Here is a 21,197-nt window from a genome sequence, read left to right as displayed (position 1 = left end):
GGTGATTTGAGATTTTATGTGATAAGATAAACAACTGCATTACATTTAAGCACTTTTAAAATGAAGTTATTTTTAATTATTTGAAAGGAGAAGACAGAAAAAGAGAGAGAAAGAGAGAGGGAGAGAGAGAGAGATAGTTTATTTGCTCCACAGGTGCCCAGCTGAAGTTTCCTGGTGTTCCCAGAAGTCCAATCACTTCTCCCAAGTGAGTAGAAGGGGGCCACATACTTCAGTACCCCTGCTTCCAGACTGTAGATTAGCAGGAAGATTCATCAAAAGAATATTTGGGTCTTGATTGAAACTGGCACTCCAAAATTGAATGTAAAAATTCTCATTGGTAACTTAACCACCGTGCCAAATGTCCACCTCGATTTTTTAAAAAAATTGGTTCTCAAGTCTTATTTTTTTTCTTTTAAGCAGTGTGGAGTCAATTAGAGCAAAACATATGCTTTTTAAAAGATTAATTTTATTTCTTTGAAAATCACAATTACAAAGACAAAGAGAGGGAGGAACAGAGAAATAACCATGCACTGGTTCAGTCCCCAAATGGCCACAATGGCCAGGGCTGGGCCAGGCAGAAGCCAGCAGCAAGGAGCTTCTCTCACAGGGGTGCAGGGGCACTAGCACGAGCACACTTCCACTGCTTTCCCAGTCACACTAACAGGGAACTGAATGAGAAGTGGAGCAGCTGGGACTCTACACATACCTGTTTTTTTCCCACTTATTAAATAAAGCATATGTTTAAGACTGAGAATGTAGAGAGAACATAATTTCAAGTCTATATATATATATATATATATATATATATCAGTATACACATCTATTTGACTCCTAAATTAGTTCATCAAGGTCAAATAGCCATAGAGTATTTCTATTAAACCATACCATCACAATAATTTATTTAAGTGTCCTAATTCCCAAATATTGAATATACAATATCTGGTCAGTGAAGGACATCTGGCATCTGGCTTTATGAAAAAGTTCCTATAGCAGCTTTGTTCTTCTCATTTAGACCAGAGTGCAATGAAACATCATAACTTATAGCAAGCAGTTTCTGGTTGCTGAACCAGAACATGTCAAAGGAAACATATTTTATAAACTGGTTAATTAGATATATCAACTGACCCTAAAAAGCAGGCTGAGAATAGAATAAAATCAAAATGTTTAAATTTAAATACAGAAACACTATAACTTGTTTCAAAGTTAATCCATATCTCCTAATTAACAGAGTTCTTCTGGTTCCATGATCAATTCTTTCTAAAATATTTCAGGTGATCATATTTTTTAGACCCATTAAAAACCATTTCTTACAGCAAATATATCAGTGTAAAAACTCTACTTCCTTTAGTGACAGGAGATTTTTACTTTCTTGGAATATAAATTTTACAATATAGTTCACAATAATTTGTAAATAAAGAAACAATTTATTTGTGTACTCTCTATACCACCCACAATTTGTGCCATCATATTAAGTAAAATATCATAGTAAATCATATTGAAATGATAAGAACTAAGAGCATGAGAATGAAAATTAGATCTAGAATATGTTTTGAATATTAGGAAAATGAATTAACATGAATCAATTTTTTTCTTAGCTTAATGCTCTTTTAATCTTTCACGTTCTATTATTAAGAAAAGAAAATATTCATTGGATTTTTTATCATACAATTTTGTTTCTTTCATTTACCATCTATGTTTTTATGAGTATTATCTACTTAATAAGTATGGCCTATGTCTAATATTAGTGCACATAATATATGATAATGCCTAGTACAAAATCAATAATGGAAATGGAAAGCAAAAGAACATGAAAAAATTATAAAATCCAGGAACTTTTTGCATAAATTTTCTTACAAAAGTTGATATTTACATCTGAAACACAATGAATTCTGCAGTTTAGAAAGCATATGACTTAATAGGTTGATGGAGAAGTCTCATTAAATGAAAGACGTTGCCCTTTTGTTAAATCATTCTACTTACACCGTTGACTAGATTAAACTGTTCTTTGGAATCCTAATGATGATAATATATTCCTTTGCTTTCTTGATTTCTTCCAAAGAAATTTTGTGAGACTAAAGAAAATGCAGGGCTCATCTTTTGATAGAATACTGAAATTAAAACATTATATGATGGATAGTAAACTTGAACAAATTTTCTATATTAGTTAATAAGGCTTTCAATTTATCTTGCCTGACAAAAGCTAAAACTGATTATTTATAGAAAATGGTTACATTTTCTGAATAGGTTTTATTTTAGGACACTGTAGTACTGTTAAAATATATCAAATATTCTACCTCACGTTATTTTGCTACTTTACAAAAACCCAATGATTCTGTTTGACTCTGTTGTTTTTCATAAATATTTATGTATAATATTGTTTTTCTTGTAAACAGGATTTTTCCAGCCCAAAGGGAGGAAAAACAATTTGTGTGTTAATTTTATCTCACTGGTTTTGTTCAGCTTCAGTAGTTGTGTATATAAAAGAAGAGATTAGATTAAGGGGAATACAAGCAACCCTGTTGCTAATGTAAAGAATTTTAATTAGCCATGATGATAATTTTACAGCAATTCAGGTATATTCCACTCCCCTCCTCATAGTACAAACCAGCTGCTAAATAGTCCCTGTCAGTAGTCTTCCACTAGGTGGTTTGTTTAGATTTTGCTGCCCCCTACAGAATAACCTAAAGCATTCACGAGCTTGCAGTATACCTTCAACATTATGATGGACACATCTCATTTGTTCTAGAGATTCTAGCATAAACAAATTCCACATGGCAGTTACTATTACTGTTGCTTTACATATTTTATATTATTTTTTTATGAGAAGCATAACCATTCTCTTAAAATGATAGTGGAATTAAAAAGGTTCATTATTTAAGTAACCCTTCTTCCATTTCTGTGAAAAGTATCATTTTAAAGAATAAAATGACTAATGTTTAAACATTTTAAATAGTAGCCTCTATTCACAATTATAAATCATTATCTCTTACTTTATTTATTCCCTTTGAAGAATTTTTAGTCCTAAATTTCCAATGGACACAAATAGCTCATAGGAATGACAGGGAAAAATAGATTTTTCAATAAAATGGACAAATACTCAATTTCCTTAAAAAGTACCAAAGATGTACTACTAATAAGGGTAAAATAGTTGCTTCCTTGAAATTTACATTATTGGCTTATCAAAAGATCTTTTCTCAGAGACATCAGGTAAATACATAAAATAATGTCATTTTTTTCCAAATGAACTATTCACACAACGAACATTTCATGTTAAGTTGAAAATTTTAAATCAATTAGAAAGAGATAACTCAGTGTTCCTTAATTCCAAAATAAATTGTTTAAAAGCTGCAACATGTATAGTAAAATTTTATTTATGTAATATTATATGACTATACTTGCTAGGATGATATTTACTTGAGAATAAATAAAAAGATAACCTATACATAAATTATCAAGGGAATTGTTAACCATTAGCAAATGAAATATTGCCCCAATAAATAGTGAATGTCAATGGTGAGACCCTGACCCATGAGTACAGGCATATTCTCAGCATTTCTCATGGAAACCGTCAGTTAAGCCAATAACAGCTAGTGCTACAGAGTAAATCCTCGGTATATAATGTTGAAGTCAAATGGGATATTTTAAAGGTAAAACACTTATCATCATTTACCTTTTTAAAAAAAAAACTACGATTTAGAAGCGACATTTTAAAATATCCATTAATATATTTGAAGCAATTTCTACTGTTAATTTGATACCATGATCTATGTTTAAATCTAAATCCAGAGTCTCATATGTAAAAATGATTAAAAATGTTTGAGCACAAAATTAAGTTTGAGCTTAACATGCGCAACTTGACTCCACATTTTTACATTCCCATCTAAGAAGTAGATTTACTTAAGAATAAACACATCCAATGTTCACCTAAAAGGCACTTTTTATCTCCAGTGTACATCAAGACTTTGCTTGTTTACAGCATTACAAAACATCCTCTTAGCTTCTAATGCAGGGTTATCAGTACTAAAAGCCTGAGAAGCAAATCACCACTTTCTATCTTAATTTTAAGTGGCATTTCTTTAAAAAAGGGGGTGGGGGGTAGGAGTTGAGCACAGGGAATAAGACTATATAAGCCACACTAAAGAAAAGTGCATGATTTTTAAATGGAAATATTTTAGTTCTATATCCTTTGCATTTCCAAATTTGCTTTATAACTAGTTCATCCATTTCTACAAGAGAAAATAGGAAAAATGCCTCATAGTAAAATTTTATTAGATTTTCATTAACTATTTTTGTACCTCATAAAAGCATGAGTTGTAATTCTTTATAAACTTATATATTTCCAAGAAAAATATTATATAACAAAACTACAAATTTTTTTTTGAAAAACAATGCAATGAAATGATGATGTACTTTTAAAGTTAATTGTGCTTTCAGGATACACTATTAAGGGAAATTAATTGTACTTCTCTTAAAATCACATAGTGGCCACTTTGTCTAGTGGTTAAGACTCCTGTTAAGATGTCCCATAGAGTGCCTGAGTTCCACTCCTGGCGCCAGATCCTGACTCCAGCCTTCTGCTAATGCAGACCGTAGGAGACAGTACTGATAGCACAAGAGGTCGGATCTCTGCCAAAGTCTTCCAGTGGGAAGACTTGGATTGAGATCTTGGCTACTGATTTCAATTCTAACTATAGGCCCTTCCAGACATTTGGACAGTGAACCAGTGGCTAAGCCTATTCACCCTCTGTTGATCTGTCTTTCTCTCTCCATCTCTCAAACAGGTTCACTGTGCGCAGCAGGTTAAAACCCCATCCTGCTGTGCCAGTACGCCATGTGGGTGCCAATTCAAGTCCCAGCTGCTCCACTTCCAATCCAGCTCCTTGCTAATGTACCTGGGAAAGCAGTAGAATATTGCCCAGGTCTGTGGGCCCCTGCATCCAATTGGGAGACCTGAAAGAAGCTTCTGGCTCCTGGCTTCAGATTGGCTCAGTTCGAGCCATTCGGCCATTTGGGGAAACCAGTGCATGCAAGACCTCTCTCTCTATCTCTCTGTGTCTCTTTAACTTTGTATTTCAAATAAATAAAATGAATCTTTTTAAAAATCGCAAAGAAAACCAAGTACAACTCCATTCTTCACCTAAAAATTGATTTTCTGCAAATTAAGCAGTTAAAATATATTCACAGCATACAAAAATATTTAATGATTGCAACATTTCAGAAAAAAATAGAAAATAAAATCACAATGCTGAAAAAAGATGATCAACTATGGATCTTTCTTGAGAATTTCAATAATTCATAAAAAGCTTTGTGATTTCTGGGACTGATCTTCAGTGCATTGCTAAATAGAAGTGGTCATGGAGGACGGTGCCATGGCTCAATAGGCTAATCCTCTGCCTTTTGGCGCCAGCACCCTGGGTTCTAGTCCTGGTCAGGGTGCCAGATTCTGTCCCAGTTGCTCCTTTTCCAGTCCAGCTCTGCTGTGGCCCAGGAAGGCAGTGGAGGATGACCCAAGTGCTTGGGCCCTACACCCGCATGGGAGACCAGGAGAAGCACCTGGCTCCTGGCTTCAGATCAGTGCGCCGGCTGCGGCCATTGGAGGGTGAACCAACGGTAAAGGAAGACCTTTCTCTCTCTACCTCTCTCACTGTCCACTATGCCTATCAAAAATAAAAATAAAATAAAATAAAATAAAAAGAAGTAGTCATGGCAAATATACCTGAGTGAAATACCCAAGGTAGGGTACTTAATAAAGAAAAGAGATTTGGGAGTATCCTGATTTCGAAGGTTAATGGAACAAGTTTGGATGGGCTCCACTGGGTTACCTTCTGCTGGTGGTTTTTTTTTTTTTTTTTTAAGATTTATTTATTTATTGAAAGTCAGAGTTACACAGAGAAAGAAGGAGAGGTAGAGAGAGAGAGAGAGAGAGAGAGGTCTACCATCCGCTGGCTCACTCCCCAATTGGCTGCAACGGGCTAGAGCTGCTCCGATCCGAAGCCAGGAGCCAGGGGTGAGTGCAGGGGCCCAAGGACTTGAGTCATCCTCCACTGCTTTTCCAGGCCACAGCAGAGAGCTGGATCAGAAGTGGAGCAGCAGGGACTCGAACTGGTGCCCATATGGGATGTTGGCACTGCAGGCGGCAGCTTTACCTGGTATGCCACAGCGCTGGCCCTGGTGGTGGTGTTTTTGCTATCAGAGTTCTGAGGTGACAAGTGCATCACTTGGCAAGAAGCGGAAAGGATGAATTCCATCTGCCTGAGAGAAACCACTAGGAATCAATCATGTTTTAGTCTCTTCCCAAAAGCCCAACCTAAGCAATATAATTAGATTAACTTTCTAGCCTATTTCATGCCACTAATATAAGACATTGAAATTGAACAAATATCAAACCATAGTTAAATGTTTTTGATAATGCATAGCTTCTGTATTTTACCATTAAGTGGGTTTTTCATAGATCTGTATAAGAATCTACATTTAGTTTATTTACAGAAAATTTTAACACAAAAATTATTATATATCAAGTGATTTTTTATTGAAAATTTTCCTTTATTCTGTACAAGATGACTGATTATTTTGATGGATTTTCAGGTGATAAAACAAACTTGCCTCCCAGCAATAAAAATCATGTTGTCATCATAAAATATTTTTGATGCTGCTGTACATAAATTGACACTATTTGATCACAAACTTTGTGTCTATGTTTATTATAGATTTATGGTTTTAGTATATTGCATCTATTTGTCACTTTTATATCATGATTATGATAGGCTTATGAAACTTATGATAGAATATCACCTCCTCTGTTTTCTGAGAAAAGAGCTTTTTATATTATTAGCTTTTTATATTATTTCCTCTTTATTTTTGTTAACAATTTCCTAACAATTTAGCCTCAAGGTTTATTTTGAGTATTATCATTTATTACTAATTAAAATTTAAGCTAAAATTAGTTATTCATAGGCAGATATTAGATATGTAAGTTAAGATGCCAATTGGGACATTAAATCCCATATCAGAATGCTTGGGTTGGGTCCTGGCTCCATTCACTATTACAATTCTAGCTTATTGTTCATGCGCTTCCTGAGAGGAAACACATGTACAACACGTGTAGTTCGATCTCAGCCGCCTAAGTGGAGACCCAGATTACGTCCCTGATTTCTGAATTTAATCTAGCCCAGCTGTACATGTTTTGAGAATTTGGAAAGTACCTGAAGATGAGAGATCTCTTGCTCTGATTCTCACTCTCACTCTCTCATTTGTCTCTCCTCAAATAACTGAAGTAAATAAAATTTTATCAAAAAAGTTGTTTATATTATTTTGATCTAATTTATCATATTCTGTGTTTCAAGGAATGTTTATGTATCTAAGCTAAATATTTTGACATAAACAACTTGCCTTTGGCCACTGATAAACTATGTGATCTCAGAAATGTTACTTTATCTCAATTTCCTCATCAAAATATTGTTCATAATGGGGGCATGAAGTTGGCATAGCAGTTGTCATGTCCTCTTGGGATGTCAACATCCTAGATCAGAGTGCATGGGTTCAAGTCCTAGCTTTGTTTCCAGTTCCAGTTTACTGATAATGCCCACTCTGGTAGGCCACAATTGATAGCTCAAGTAGCTTGCTCTCTCTCCCTACTCTGGGAGATACAGAGAGATTTCTCAACTCTTGGCTTTGGCCTGGATAAGCCATACCTTGTAGGCATTTGTGGAATGAACCAGCAGATGGAAAATATCTGTCTCTGTCTCCCTCTGTATTCATGTCTTTTAAATAAAAATTAATGAATATTTAAAAATGATCACAGTTGGGTGGCACTGACTTCCCAGTATTATAGTAAGAATGAGAATAGATATAGAAATATGAATATCCAAATAATGTTGAAATGTATACTACCTACAAAATGTAGCTACTATTATCACAAAAATTGCAATGTTTGGTTATATTTTGAGCCCTGATTTTTCATTACAGTAATGTAAAGAAGTTAAGTAAATTTTATCCATAGTTTCCTTTTCATTCTAAATGATCCTATGACGATCAGACATGGTAAATGGAGTCATCATACTGTTTACCTTATGTTGCTATTGAAAATTGGAAAATTTCCCCCTTAAAAAGAATAGTTTTGTAAAAGACTATCACTTGCAATGATTTTTTCTTTCAAAGACAGGGTGATTTTTATTAAGGAAAATTGAAAATCTGAGCTATGATAATTTGGAAAGTGCACATGGAACAATTTCATACTAAGAAATATTTTTCTAACTCTACTGTTTGAGGTAAATCAGCTTGAGCATGTCCTGAATTGCACATCTCTTTCCTCTCTTATTCCCACTCTTACATTTAACAGCGATCACTTTTCAGTTAAGTTTCAGCACTTAAGAAGAATTGTGTATTGATTACAGTATTCAACCAAAAGTATTAAGTAGAACAAACAAACAAAAAAATACTAACAGGGATAACATATCAAGTTGCTCATCAACAGTCAGGGTGAGGGCTGATCAAGTCACCATTTCTCATAGTAAGGTGGCATGTACCAATGCCATCTCACTAGTCCCAGTGATCAATTTTTGTTCACAATGGATCATAATGATAGGACTAAGAACCAAAGGGATCACATAAACAAGAATAGTGTCTGCAAATACTAGCTGAGAGAATCAAAAAGGGAGAGAATGATCCAACATGGGAAGTGAGATACACAGCAGACCCATAGAATGGCAGATGTCCTGAAGGGCACTCTGGCCTCAGAATCAGCCCTTAAGGCATGCAGATCCAGCTGAAATGCCCATGAGAGTATTTCAGGCATGGAAAGCCAAGACACTCTAGGGAAAAACAAACAAACAAACAAACAAAAAACCTAAATGAAAGATCTCTGCGAGTGAGATCCCAGTGGAAAGAATGGGTCATCAAAGAAGGAGGTACCTTTCTCTGAAGGGAGGAGAGAACTTCCACTTTGACCATGGCCTTGTCTAAATATGATTAGAGTCGGTGAACTCAAAAGGCTTCCATAGCCTTGGCAGCTCATGACAAGAGCCTAGGGTGATTACTGATGCCATAAACAAGAGTGTCAATTTGTTAAGTCAACAACAGGAGTCACTGTGCACTTACTCCTCATGTAGGATCTCTGTCCTTAATGTGCTGTGCATTGTGATTTAATGCTATAACTAGTACTCAAACAGTATTTTTCACTTTGTGTTTCTAGGTGGGTACAAACTGTTGAAATCTTTACTTAATGTATGCTAAACTGATCTTCTGTATATGAAAAGAATTGAAAATGAATCTTGATGTGAATGGAAGGGGCGAGGGAGAGAGAAAGGAGAGGATTGTGGGTGGGAGGGAAGTTATGGGGGCGGAAGCCATTGTAATCCATAAGCTGTACTTTGGAAATTTATATTCATTAAATAAAAGTTAAAAAAAGAAATATTTTGTATTCAGGCATACATGGTGATATTGAACAAGCATGAGAACACAAAAAAATGATTGTGCCATAAAGACAAACAAGCCTCAGTTAATTTCAGTTACAGACCAATTGCCAGTTGTGTTAAATTCAACTTATATACCTTAGACATCTATGAGAATAATTTAGCATGTTTATGAAAAATTGAATTGAAAGATGTTTATTTAGGTTCCAATAAACTTTTAAACCCATTCACATGAGGGATCTTCAAAAACATCCTGTAAAGTGTACACTATGAGAAAAATATGTATCGATTTCAAAGGTTTTCTTTTTTTGCACCAAAATGAATTTCTTAAACTAATTTAATTTTACTATGAACTTTTTGAAGAACCTTTGCATTATGGGTCATCATGGGCATTTTCTTCCATGAAAGGCATCCCAGACTATTGGAAAAAAAAACGGAAAAACTCACTCATTTCTGACACTCATTCCATGAAAATTTTCAAATATTTTATTTATTTGAAAGGCAGAATTAGAGAGAGAGAGAGAGAGAGCGCTTCCATCTGCTGGTTCATTCTCCAAATGGCCGCAACAGCAAGAGCTGGGCCAGTCCAAAGCCAGGAGACAGGAGCCTCTTCTGGATCTCCCTTGATGGTTAAAGTACCTTAACACTTGGGCTATTTTCTACTGCTTTCGCAGGTCAGAGAGCTGGACCAGAAGTGGAGCAGCCAGAATTAGAATTGGTGCCCTTATGGGATGCCAGTGCCATTGGCAGCAGCTAAACCCACTATGCCATAATATTATGTTGTGAATATGTGAGTAGTTTTTGAGTAATCACTGTTATAGACCTTTCTGGAACTTCAGTAGTCATCTAGGATAAAACAGAAGACCTAACTTTCTAGGGAACATAGGTAGAATATAAATAGATTACATAAAATATATAACAGCAGACAGTCATCACTACCATGAAACATCATTAGGGAGGATAAAACATCAAGCATTTCCCCTGTGCTAGTAAATATCAAAATTCTATTTGGAATACTAACTTCTTTGCGTCCAAAATTATATTGCCTACTTGACTATGTACATGTCATCAGAAAGATGTGGCAAATTTCACATTTGCAAAATAAAACTTGGCTCTTCCTGCCACAAATTACTTGCGATCTCAGGCATCTCTGTCACACTAAATCAGTTTGCCTTCTCTCCAGTTACCCACACCATATGTTTCAGAGTCATCCTTGATGTTTTTTCTTCTTTGTCTACTCTCCATCAGCCGTCAGCATTCTCTCACATCTAACTATAAAAATATTTTTCAAATTTGCTTACTTTGCTCCATTTCTTAGTGAAGCCCTAGTCCTAGCAGTCAGCATTTCAGACCTAAGCTGTTGCAGGAGGCTTCCTAATTGGTCTCTCTTCCCTGAAACTGACCTTCTTCTAATTGTTCTCCTTAGAGCAGCCACACTGACTTGCTTAAAATGAAAAACAGATCACATCACTTCTCTACTTAAAACTCTTCAATTTTTCACATTTCATTTAGAATTAATATTTAAGTTTTTTATTTATTTTTTCAACTTTTATTTAATAAGTATAAATTTCCAAAGTACAACTTTTGGATTATAGCAGCTTTTCCCCCCATAACCTCCCTCCCACCTGCAAGCATCCCATTCCCACTGCCTCTCCCATTCTTCATCAAGATTCATTTTCAGGGAAAAAATGTTGCTACAAGGATATACTCAGCTCCCCACCCAGGAGACAGCGGCTTGAAACATCGCCCCATGCCAGCGAAGAGTACTTCATCGCCCCATGTCAGCAGGAAGTAGCTCTAAAGACAGATCATCGTCCCTCTACCCCTCCTGGACTTTTGGGACTAATGTAATCCCATACAAACCCTGCTTTATAAAAAACAAAATGGGCAGTTTTAGCCAGGTGGCCACATGGCCCAACTACCTGAGCCAGGCTCCACCCCCATCCTAAGGGGATTCGCTGCTCCTGCTTCCCTGCCCGCCCTCAGGGGAAGTTTTAAAAGGGCCTGTTCCTGAACACGAGCTCTCTTGGCTCTCCTCTCCTCTCCTCTCTCCTCTGCTCTGCTCTATCTTCTCTCCTTGCTAGCTCCTCTCTTCTCTTTTTCTCTCTTATATTCTCTTTCTTTCTTTTTCTTTCGCCACCCCTTCACTCCGGTCTGTAGGGTGTTCCCCAATAAACCCTTTCCCTTACAAAAAAAAAAAAAAAAAGATTCATTTTCAATTATCTTTATATACAGAATATCAACTTAGTATATAATAAGTAAAGATTTCAACAGTTTGCACCCACACAGACACAGGGAGTATAGAGTGCTGTTTGAATAATAGTTTTACTGTTAATTTGCATAGAACAACATATTAAGGACAGAGATCCTACATGGGGAGTAGGTGCACAGTGACTCCCATTGTTGACTTAACAATTGACACTCTTGCTTATGACGTCAGTAATCACCTGAGGCTCTTGTCATGAGTTGCTAAGGCTATGGAAGTCTCTTGAGTTCACCAAGTCCAATCTTATTTAGACAAGGCCATAGTCAAAGTGGAAGAGCTCTCCTCCCTTCAGAGAAAGGAACCTGCTTCTTTGATGGCCCGTTCCTTCTGCTCAAATCTCACTCACAGAGATTTTTCATTTAGGTCATTTTTTTGCCAAAGTGTCTTGGCTTTCCCTGCTTGAGAAACTCTCGTGGGCTTTTTAGCCAGATCTGAATGCCTTAAGGGCTAATTCTGAGGCCAGAGTGCTGTTTAGGACATCTGCCATTCTGTGAGTCTGCTGTGTATCCCATTTCCCATGTTGGATTGTTCTCTCCTTTTCAATTCTATCAGTTATTATTCGCAGATACTAGTCTTGTTTATGTGATCCCTTTGACACTTAATCCTATCATTATGATCAATTATGAACTGGAACTGATCACTTTGACTAGTGAGATGGCATTGGTACCTGCCACCTTGATGGGATTGAATTGGAATCCCCTGGCATGTTTCTAGCTCTACCATTAGGGGTAAGTCCAAGTGAGCATGTGCCAAACTGTACATCTCCTCCCTCTCTTATTCCCACTCTTATATTTAACAGGGATCATTTTTCAGTTAAATTTATGTGACTAACAATAATTATGTGTTAAGGAGTTCAGCCAATGGTATTAAGTAGAACTAAAAACTATTAAAAGGAATAAAATAGTAAGTTATTCCTTGACAGTCAGGACAAAGGTTGATCAAGTCATTGTTTCTCACAGAGTCCATTTCACTTCCACAGGTGTCTTACCTGGTCAGGCCTCTTTCTCGCGTTCTGAAATTATCCAACAATGTGTTGTTCCCAAATCATTACTGTCCTGTCACACAGGTTCCATTCAAGTCCTCTCCTTATTTATACTTTTTGAATGGTATGCTTAGTGGTGGATTAAGCCTGTGATTGCAGAGGGGATTGAAATTATGTCTTTGAAAAACATTAAAGGAAGACAAAGAAAGAAGGAGGGCTACTGAGGGAGAAAGGGAGGGAAGGAAGAATGCTCATCCTCATAGAAGTGTACCTGTGAAATACATTAAATTTGTTGTCTTTTTATTAATAAAAATTTCAAAAAACTTTTTAAAAGCTCTAAATTTATATACACACATGAAATTTATGCCTTTTTTATAAATAAAAAAGTTCTCAACATTTTTTTTAAGTACTCAAAAAAGGAGTTTTTTGTGCCAAGGAGGTTGTCTTTTGTTCTCATTATCACAAAACTATTGTCCTGATGTTCAATAACTGATCATTTTCTTTCAGCTCTATTCACTCACAACCACAACAGCCACAGTCTTTTTCTTTAAAATAATATTTATTTGATTCATTTGAAAGATAGAGTTATGGAGAGAGGTAGAGACAGAGAGGTCTTTCATCCACCAGTACGAGCCCCAAATGGCTGCAATGGCCAGAGCTGAGCTCATCTGAAGTCAGGAGCCAGGATCTTCCTCCTTACTCCCATGTGGGCGCAAGAGCCTAAGGACTTGAGTCATCCTCCACTGCTTTCCCAGGAATGTTAGCAGGAAGCTGGATCGCAAGTGCAACAGCCAGACTCGAACAGGTGCCAATATGTGATGCTGATGTTTTAACCGGGGCTTTAACCTGCTGCTCCATGGGACTACTACCTTAAGCAGCACATTTGCACATGCTATCGGAAATTTTAGTGAAATTCTTATAATTTTGTTTTATTTGATTTTTATTTTTGCCACTCTTTATTGTCCTCTACAATGTTAGTATTTCAAATAAAAAGGAGCAATTTTTCTAATTATTTTTGTGTTAAATAATAGTTATCAGAAGAGCCCATGAGAGTACTTTAGGCATGGAAAGCCAAGACACCCTAGGAAAAAAAAAAAAAAAAAAGAAGACCTAAATAGAAGATCTCTGTGAGTGAGATCCCAGTGGAAAGAACGGGGCCATCAAAGAAGGAGGTACCTTTCTCTGAAGGGAGGAGAGAACTTCCACTTTGACTATGACCCTGTCGGAATAAGATTGAAGTCGGCGAACTCAAAAGGCTTCCATAGCCTTGGCAACTCATGACTAGAGCCTAGGGAGATTACTGACGCCATAAATAAGAGTGTCAAATTGTTAAGTCAACAACAGGAGTCACTGTGTACTTACTTCTCATGTGGGATCTGTCCTTAGTGTGTTGTCCAATGTGAGGTAATGCTATAACTAGTACTGAACCAGTATTTTACACTTTGTGTTTCTGTGTGGGTGCAAACTGTGAAATCTTTTCTTAATATATACTAAATCGATCTTCTGTATATAAAGATAATTGAAAATGAATCTTGATGTGAATGGAATGGGAGAGGGAGTGGGAGATGGGAGGGAAATTATGGGGGGGAAGCCATTGTAATCCATAAACTGTACTTTGGAAATTTATATTTACTAAATAAAAAATTAAAAAAGAGTTACAAAAAATAAATAAAATGACAAGATTTGCTCATTTTCAAAAAAATAATAGTTGTCAGATAAATATTTGTTGACTGAATATATTGGATTATATATGATGGCATTGATAGTGGCATTTAGAAATAGCATATTTATTAATAGCTGAGGAATTCCATTATACACTAGAAAGAAGTGGAACAGTTTATATGAAGTCAATAATACTCCACAGTGGAAATAATTAATATTTTAACCACGGCAGTGGTGACAAGGATAGAGAGAAAGGAACAGGCTGAAGAAATGTTTTCTAATTGACAAGTGAATGGAAACTAATGAGACTTAAAATGCTCTACAGGCATAGATGTATAATAACAGGGCCATTATATTGGTTATGTAGTATGCCAGCTGTCTAATTATCATTCCCACAAACTTTTGCAATTGTTTCATTGAAAATATGTATCAAAATGTGTCTGTAACTCATGATGAAAATGTTGCTTTTGCTTGTTATAAAGAGAAAGAAAACCAATATGAATTTCATCTGATCACAGTCATACAAGCCAGATTTTTGGCTAAGACATTTTCATTTGAGAGGTTATATCAAGAATTTAGCCCGATTAGATTTCAGAACAGACAAATGAAGTAAATTGTGAAATTCAATTCTGAATTAATACATGTACAACTGCTAGGGTCTGGTATGCTCTGTCATATTCTGCCCTGGTGACTTTTATAGCCATTAGGAAATATTCTATTTTAAAATATTTGCATGATACTTTTAACTTAAAGTTGTTGGACAGACTGGGAAGTGAGCAGGAAAACTGAATTTCAATCTGAATCAGGGTTATAATCTCTGTAAGCAGGAGTAAACCATGCTCACAGAACAATTTGCAGTCCAACTTCAAGGTTTCTATGAGAATGAGGCAGGAATGAAATAATGATATATAGCAATGAAAAGTTGAAGAGAGTAGTCACTTAAGAGAGAGAAGATGAGAAGTATTTGCAAGAGAGAAGACACTGAACTTGGAACATATTTCATTAGGGAGAGCAAGCATACACAAGTATAAAAGAAGTACAGTACAAACATACAGTCACACTGAATGGCAAATGGATAAACATCTACAGATGTGCATACATGACATTTTGTACTACAGCTGTATGAAATGACTTCCCATCCAATAAAAATCCCACAGAGAAGTGTCTTGTTCCAGGTCTTTAAAAAAATCTTTAAGATGGGGGCTGACGCTGTGGTGTAGTGGGTAAAGCCCCCGCCTCCAGGGCCGGCATCCCATATGGGCGCTTGTTCAAGTCCATGCTGCTCCATTTCCAATCTAGCTCTCTGCTATGCCTGGGAAAGCAGTGGAATATGGCCTAAATCCTTGGGTGGCTACACCCATGTAGGAAACCCAGAAGAAGCTCCTGGCTCCTGGCTTCAGATTGGCGTGGCTCCTGCCGTTGCGGCCATCTGGGGAGTGAACCAGTGGATGGAAGACCTCTCTCTTTCTCTCTGCCTCTCCTTCTCTGTGTAACTCTGACTTTCAAAATAAATAAATCTTTAAAAAAATCTTTCAGATATACCCCATTTAGTAGGAGGTTGGCTATGGGTTTGTTGTATGTAGTCTTTATGATGTTCAGAAACAATCTCTTTTTTATCCTAAATATACTCATAATATCATTGAATACTTTCTCTGCACCTACTGAGATGATTATATGATTTTGGGTCTTCATTCTGTTGTGATTTATCACATTTATCGTTTGCTATATGTAAAACCATTCTTGATCCTCTATGACAAATCTCACTTGTCACAGCGTATAATCTGTTTGATGCATTATTTAACTCACTCTGATAGTATTACCTCAGAAATTTTACATTAAGTTTATCTAGGCTATTAGCTTGTAGTTCCCTTTTTGGGGTGAACTCTTGTTTTGGTTTAGTATCAGAGAAATGATAGCCTCAAAATGAGCCTAATGGAAGTGTCTCCTTTTTAATTTTTTTGAATATTCTGAGAAGAATTGAAATGAGGTCTACTCTGAGTATTTGGTTGAATATAACATCAGGTCCTATACTTTTGTTTGGTGGGAGACATTATCAACGATTCAATCTTGTTACTCATTATTGGCCTGTTTAGATTCTATTTCTTCTTAATTCAATCTTTTAAAAAGATTTATTTATTTTATTTGAAAGTTACAGTTACACAGAGAGAAGGAGAGGCAGAGAGAGAGAGAGAGAGAGAGAGAGAGAGAGGTCTTTCATCCGCTGGTTTACTGCCCAATTTCCTGCTATGGCTGGAGCTGCGTCAATCCAAAACCAGGAGATAGGAGATTCTTTCTGGTCTCCCACACAGGTGCAGGGGCCCAAAGCCTTGGGCCATCTTCTACTGCCTTTCCAAGCCATAGCAGAGAGCTGGATTGGAAGTGGAACAGCCAGGTCTCAAACCAGTCTCCATATGGGATTCTGGCACTGCAAAGTGGCAGCTTTACCTGCTACACCACAGCGCTGGCCCCTTTAATTCAATCTTTTTTTTTTTTTTTTTTTGACAGGCAGAGTGGACAGTGAGAGAGAGAGACAGAGAGAAAGGTCTTCCTTTTGCCATTGGTTCACCCTCCAATGGCCTCCGTGGCCGGCGCGCTGTGGCCAGCGCACTGCGCTGATCCAAAGGCAGGAGCCAGGTGCTTCTCCTGGTCTCCCATGGGGTGCAGGGCCCAAGCACCTGGGCCATCCTCCACTGCACTCCCGGGCCACAGCAGAGAGCTGGCCTGGAAGAGGGGCAATCGGGACAGAATCCAGCGCCCCCACCGGGACTAGAACCCGGTGTGCCGGCGCCGCAAGGCGGAGGATTAGCCTAGTGAGCCGCGGCGCTGGGCAATTCAATCTTAATAGGTTGTATGTGTCCAAGAATATATTCTTTACTTCTGGGTCTTTGAATTTTGTAGTGTCTTATTGCTCACAACTGTTTCTTACAGTCCTTAAGAATTGTCTTTACAATGAAATATATATAATACTTAATGGTAGAAATTGGAGAAGACATCAAAAGATACATCATATTAAGGAACTAGGAAGGATTATATTGTTAAAATGTACATATTATCCAAGCAATCTGCAAATTAAGTATACTGCTCATATAAATACTAGCAGAATGAACACAGAAACAGAAAAAAAATAATTAAATCCATGTGGAAATGCAAAAGACTCAGAATATCCACAAGGATCATGAACAAAGGGAACAGAGTCAAAGCTTTCATAATCACTGACTCTGGAGGCAGAGCAAGACAGCATATGAGTACTGCCCTACAGAGACAACAATTGGAACACGTATTCACACAAGTCATTAGCAGGGAAGTTGCAAATACCAGCTGAGAGGCCACAGCGAGTCCTTTTAGAATAATAACAATAATACCACGCTAATGCAAGTTCGGAGAAATATAGGGGTGCCTGCATCCCCTATCTCCAGCTACAAGTACGGCAGTGCGGACAGACAGAATGCCTAAACAAAGGAAGGGAGAGTTAATTGAATCCCAGAAAAAAACTTAATGAGGTAAAATTCAGAGTTGGACAGGACCCTAAAGCCCCAACCCTATGCCCATGGCTGAAAACGGAGCTCTACAGAACCCCCATAGCCAGACGGCCTCCATTATCACTCCACTACCATTCAGCAGAAAATAAAGCAATATTCAAGCCCCTTTAGATTATGGCAGGGTAAGAAGCTTAGCCCCACGCCTTGGAGTTTAGAGCTGGCCCACTACCCTGACAAGGAACAAAGGGCTCTCTTACTGACAATTGCAAGCAGACAGAGACACTAGAGTCCCTGGCATCACAACTGAAGCTGTGTTCTTGCTAAACAAAGTTATTTCAGCATGTATCACCAGCATCACCAAGCAAGAATGGCATGCACTCCTGGGATATTGTGGAGTCCAATGACTCAGAGACACTTGTATAATCCAGTGAAATACCAATCTAGGCAGTCAGAGGGCTGCCTTTATCCCTTTCTCTCCATCCTTGGGCAGATAGCAGGGAAACAAAAACAATATGGCTTGAGACTCAATACCAGCCTAGTAAAGTCCAACACAGTACAGTCCCTCATTGCCTTCTTAAGAGAGATGCCTGTATTGTATCTAGATTTGCCCCATTAAAAATAGAGATCATTTCCAGGATAGAAAACTCATCTTGTCATGTATCACTGCCAGATTCACATAGGCCTGGTGTGCATCTCTAGGTTTGCAGAGGATCTAAATACTGTGAGATTCAGGAGTGATTTATAAAAGGTAGGCTTTGGTACTATCTCCAAGCAGCATTGGTCGTAGTGGACTGTGAATTGCAATCGTGAATGTGATCTTGCATCATGGCATTCATTGGTGGTCACATCACTGGGTGTCTGGGCGTACATATACCCCAGCAAGACTTGTAGGGATGGGGTATGACTTGTTTTTTTTTTTTTTTTTTACATTTTTATTTAAGTTATACAAACTTCATGCATTTCATAATTACAACTTCAAGGACATAGTGATTCTTCCCATCTGCACTCCCACCCTTCTTCCTCCTCCCTCTTCTATTCCCATTCTAATTCTTTACTAAGATCTATTTTCAATTAACTTTATACATGTAAGATTAACACTATACTAAGTAAAGTGTTTCACACATTGCATGAAAAAGAAAATTGTTCCTCAAAAGTCAAGACATGGGCCATTCAAAGTCATTGCATCTCAAAGTGTCAATTTCACTTCTGCAGGTTATTTTTTAGGTGTTTTATTAGTTATAAATGTTCAGGGAGAAAATATGGTACTTGTCTTTTTGGGACTGGCTTATTTCAATAAGTATAACATTTTCCAGTTGCAACCATTTTGTTGCAAATGACAGGATTTCATTTTTTAATTGTGTAGTATTCCATGGTGCATATCCCATAATTTCATTATCCAGCCAGAGCGCTGTTTAGGACATCTGCCATTCTATGAGTCTGCTGTGTATCCCGCTTCCCATATTGGATTGTTCTCTCTCTTTAAATTCTATCAGTTAGTATTAGCAGACACTAGTCTTGTTTATGTTATCCCTTTGACACTTAATCCTATTATTATGACCAATTATGAACTGAAACTGATCACTTTGACTTGGTACCTGCCACCTTGATGGGATTGAATTGGAATCTCCTGTTACGTTTCTAGCTCTACCATTTGGGGCAAGTCCGATTGAGCATGTGCCGAACTGTACATCTCCTCCCTCTCTTATTTCCACTCTTATATTTAACAGGGATCATTTTTAATTTAAAATTAAATGACTAAGAATAATTGTGTGTTAATTAAAGAGTTCAACCAATGTTATTAAGTAGTTACCCTGTTTGAGTATATTATGTATAAATGTACAAAACATGACAGCATATATCATAATTACATACAATTTTATATCTTTTTAAAATATTTAAAGAAAAAACAATGAATTCATGTCATTTGCAGCAACATGAATGCTATTTAATACCATTTTTAAGTGATATAAGTCACACACAGAAGGACAAATACCACATGTTCTCAATCAAAGGTGAAATCAAATAACTGGATCTCATAGAAGTAATGACTATAATAATGGTCATAGAAGCTAGGGACTGTAGTTTGTAGGAAAGATACAGAGACTGAATAATGGCTTTTAAAAGATGGTTCAATAGATTTAGTTCTGGTGTAACTTTACAATAAGACACGTATAATTTGTCATAATTTACTGCATGTGTCAAAATACCTAGAAAAGTGAAATTTCCCAGCACAATAGAGGCGGTAAATATTAGAAGAGATGGAAATGTAAGGACTCTAATTTGATCATTGAAGACTTTCAAAACGTGTATTTCTTTATTAGAAAGGCATTGCTAGAGGGAGAGACAGAGAGAGAAGGGGACAGGGCTGGAGAGACAGAGAAAGACTGAGATTGAGAGTGAGAGAAAGAGATATGTTCCATCCAGTGGTCCACTCTCCAAATAGCTGCAACAACCAGCTGAAGCCAGGAGCTAAAAATTCCACTCAACTCTCCCCTGAGGCTGGCAGGGCCCCAGGTACTCAAGCCATCCTCTGTTGCTTCCCAGGCACAAAAGGAACGTCTGGGACTCAGACCAGTGCTCTAACAGAGGATCCTGGGATGGCAAACAGTGCCTTAACTCACTGTGCTATATCATCAGTCCCAATCATTACACATTGTATGCACATATCAACTGTCATGCTTTATGATATAAACATTTACAAATATCATGTGACAACTAAACATTAATTTAAAACAATGCTGTGCCCATATATAAGTATTTTTCTGGCAGCCACACCTCAACATACACAAATACTCAAAGAAATGTATTTTCCAGCGTGATTTGTTCACCATCCTCAACATGTAAGAATAACAGAGGACATTTGCTATAGGTGCAGGAATACAGTTTGAAATAATACTGAGTTTATAGTTATACCTTAAGCCTCAGTGAATCAAAAATAGCATTAGCAGAGAAATAAAGCATTTCTGGCATTTTAAGGTAAAACTTAGAATTAAGAAATGATCAGCCTGATGCTTGAGAAGCTAAAAACCTAGTGTGTTCCTATGTTTTCACATTCCTTAGACCCACGCAACAGTTCTACAAATAATATTAATTAAATTTTTTTTTAAAAAATATTATTAAAATTATTCCTTCTGTATAATTTTAAAAAGTAGGAATTAAAGAATAAGAAGTAAATGAAATAGTCTTAGTAAATGAGTCAGAATAGTTGTGAAATAGTAAATTAAATTAAGTGCTTACTAAATAAATGGTCATAAAATGGCTTAGTGTCATAAGGGTGAGTAGGACAGTAGGAATATGTGAGTTGCTAGGTGATTGAAGATGAGAGATGAAAAGGGAATGATAATTGAGATTTATTTATTTAGAATTTTTGAAAACGCTATTAGATGGAGAAGTATGTC

Source organism: Oryctolagus cuniculus, chromosome 5, assembly GCF_964237555.1.
Source record: "Oryctolagus cuniculus chromosome 5, mOryCun1.1, whole genome shotgun sequence".
Classification (NCBI taxonomy): domain Eukaryota; kingdom Metazoa; phylum Chordata; class Mammalia; order Lagomorpha; family Leporidae; genus Oryctolagus; species Oryctolagus cuniculus.
The sequence above is the reverse complement of the archived record's forward strand: the minus strand, read 5'-3'. Positions refer to the sequence as shown.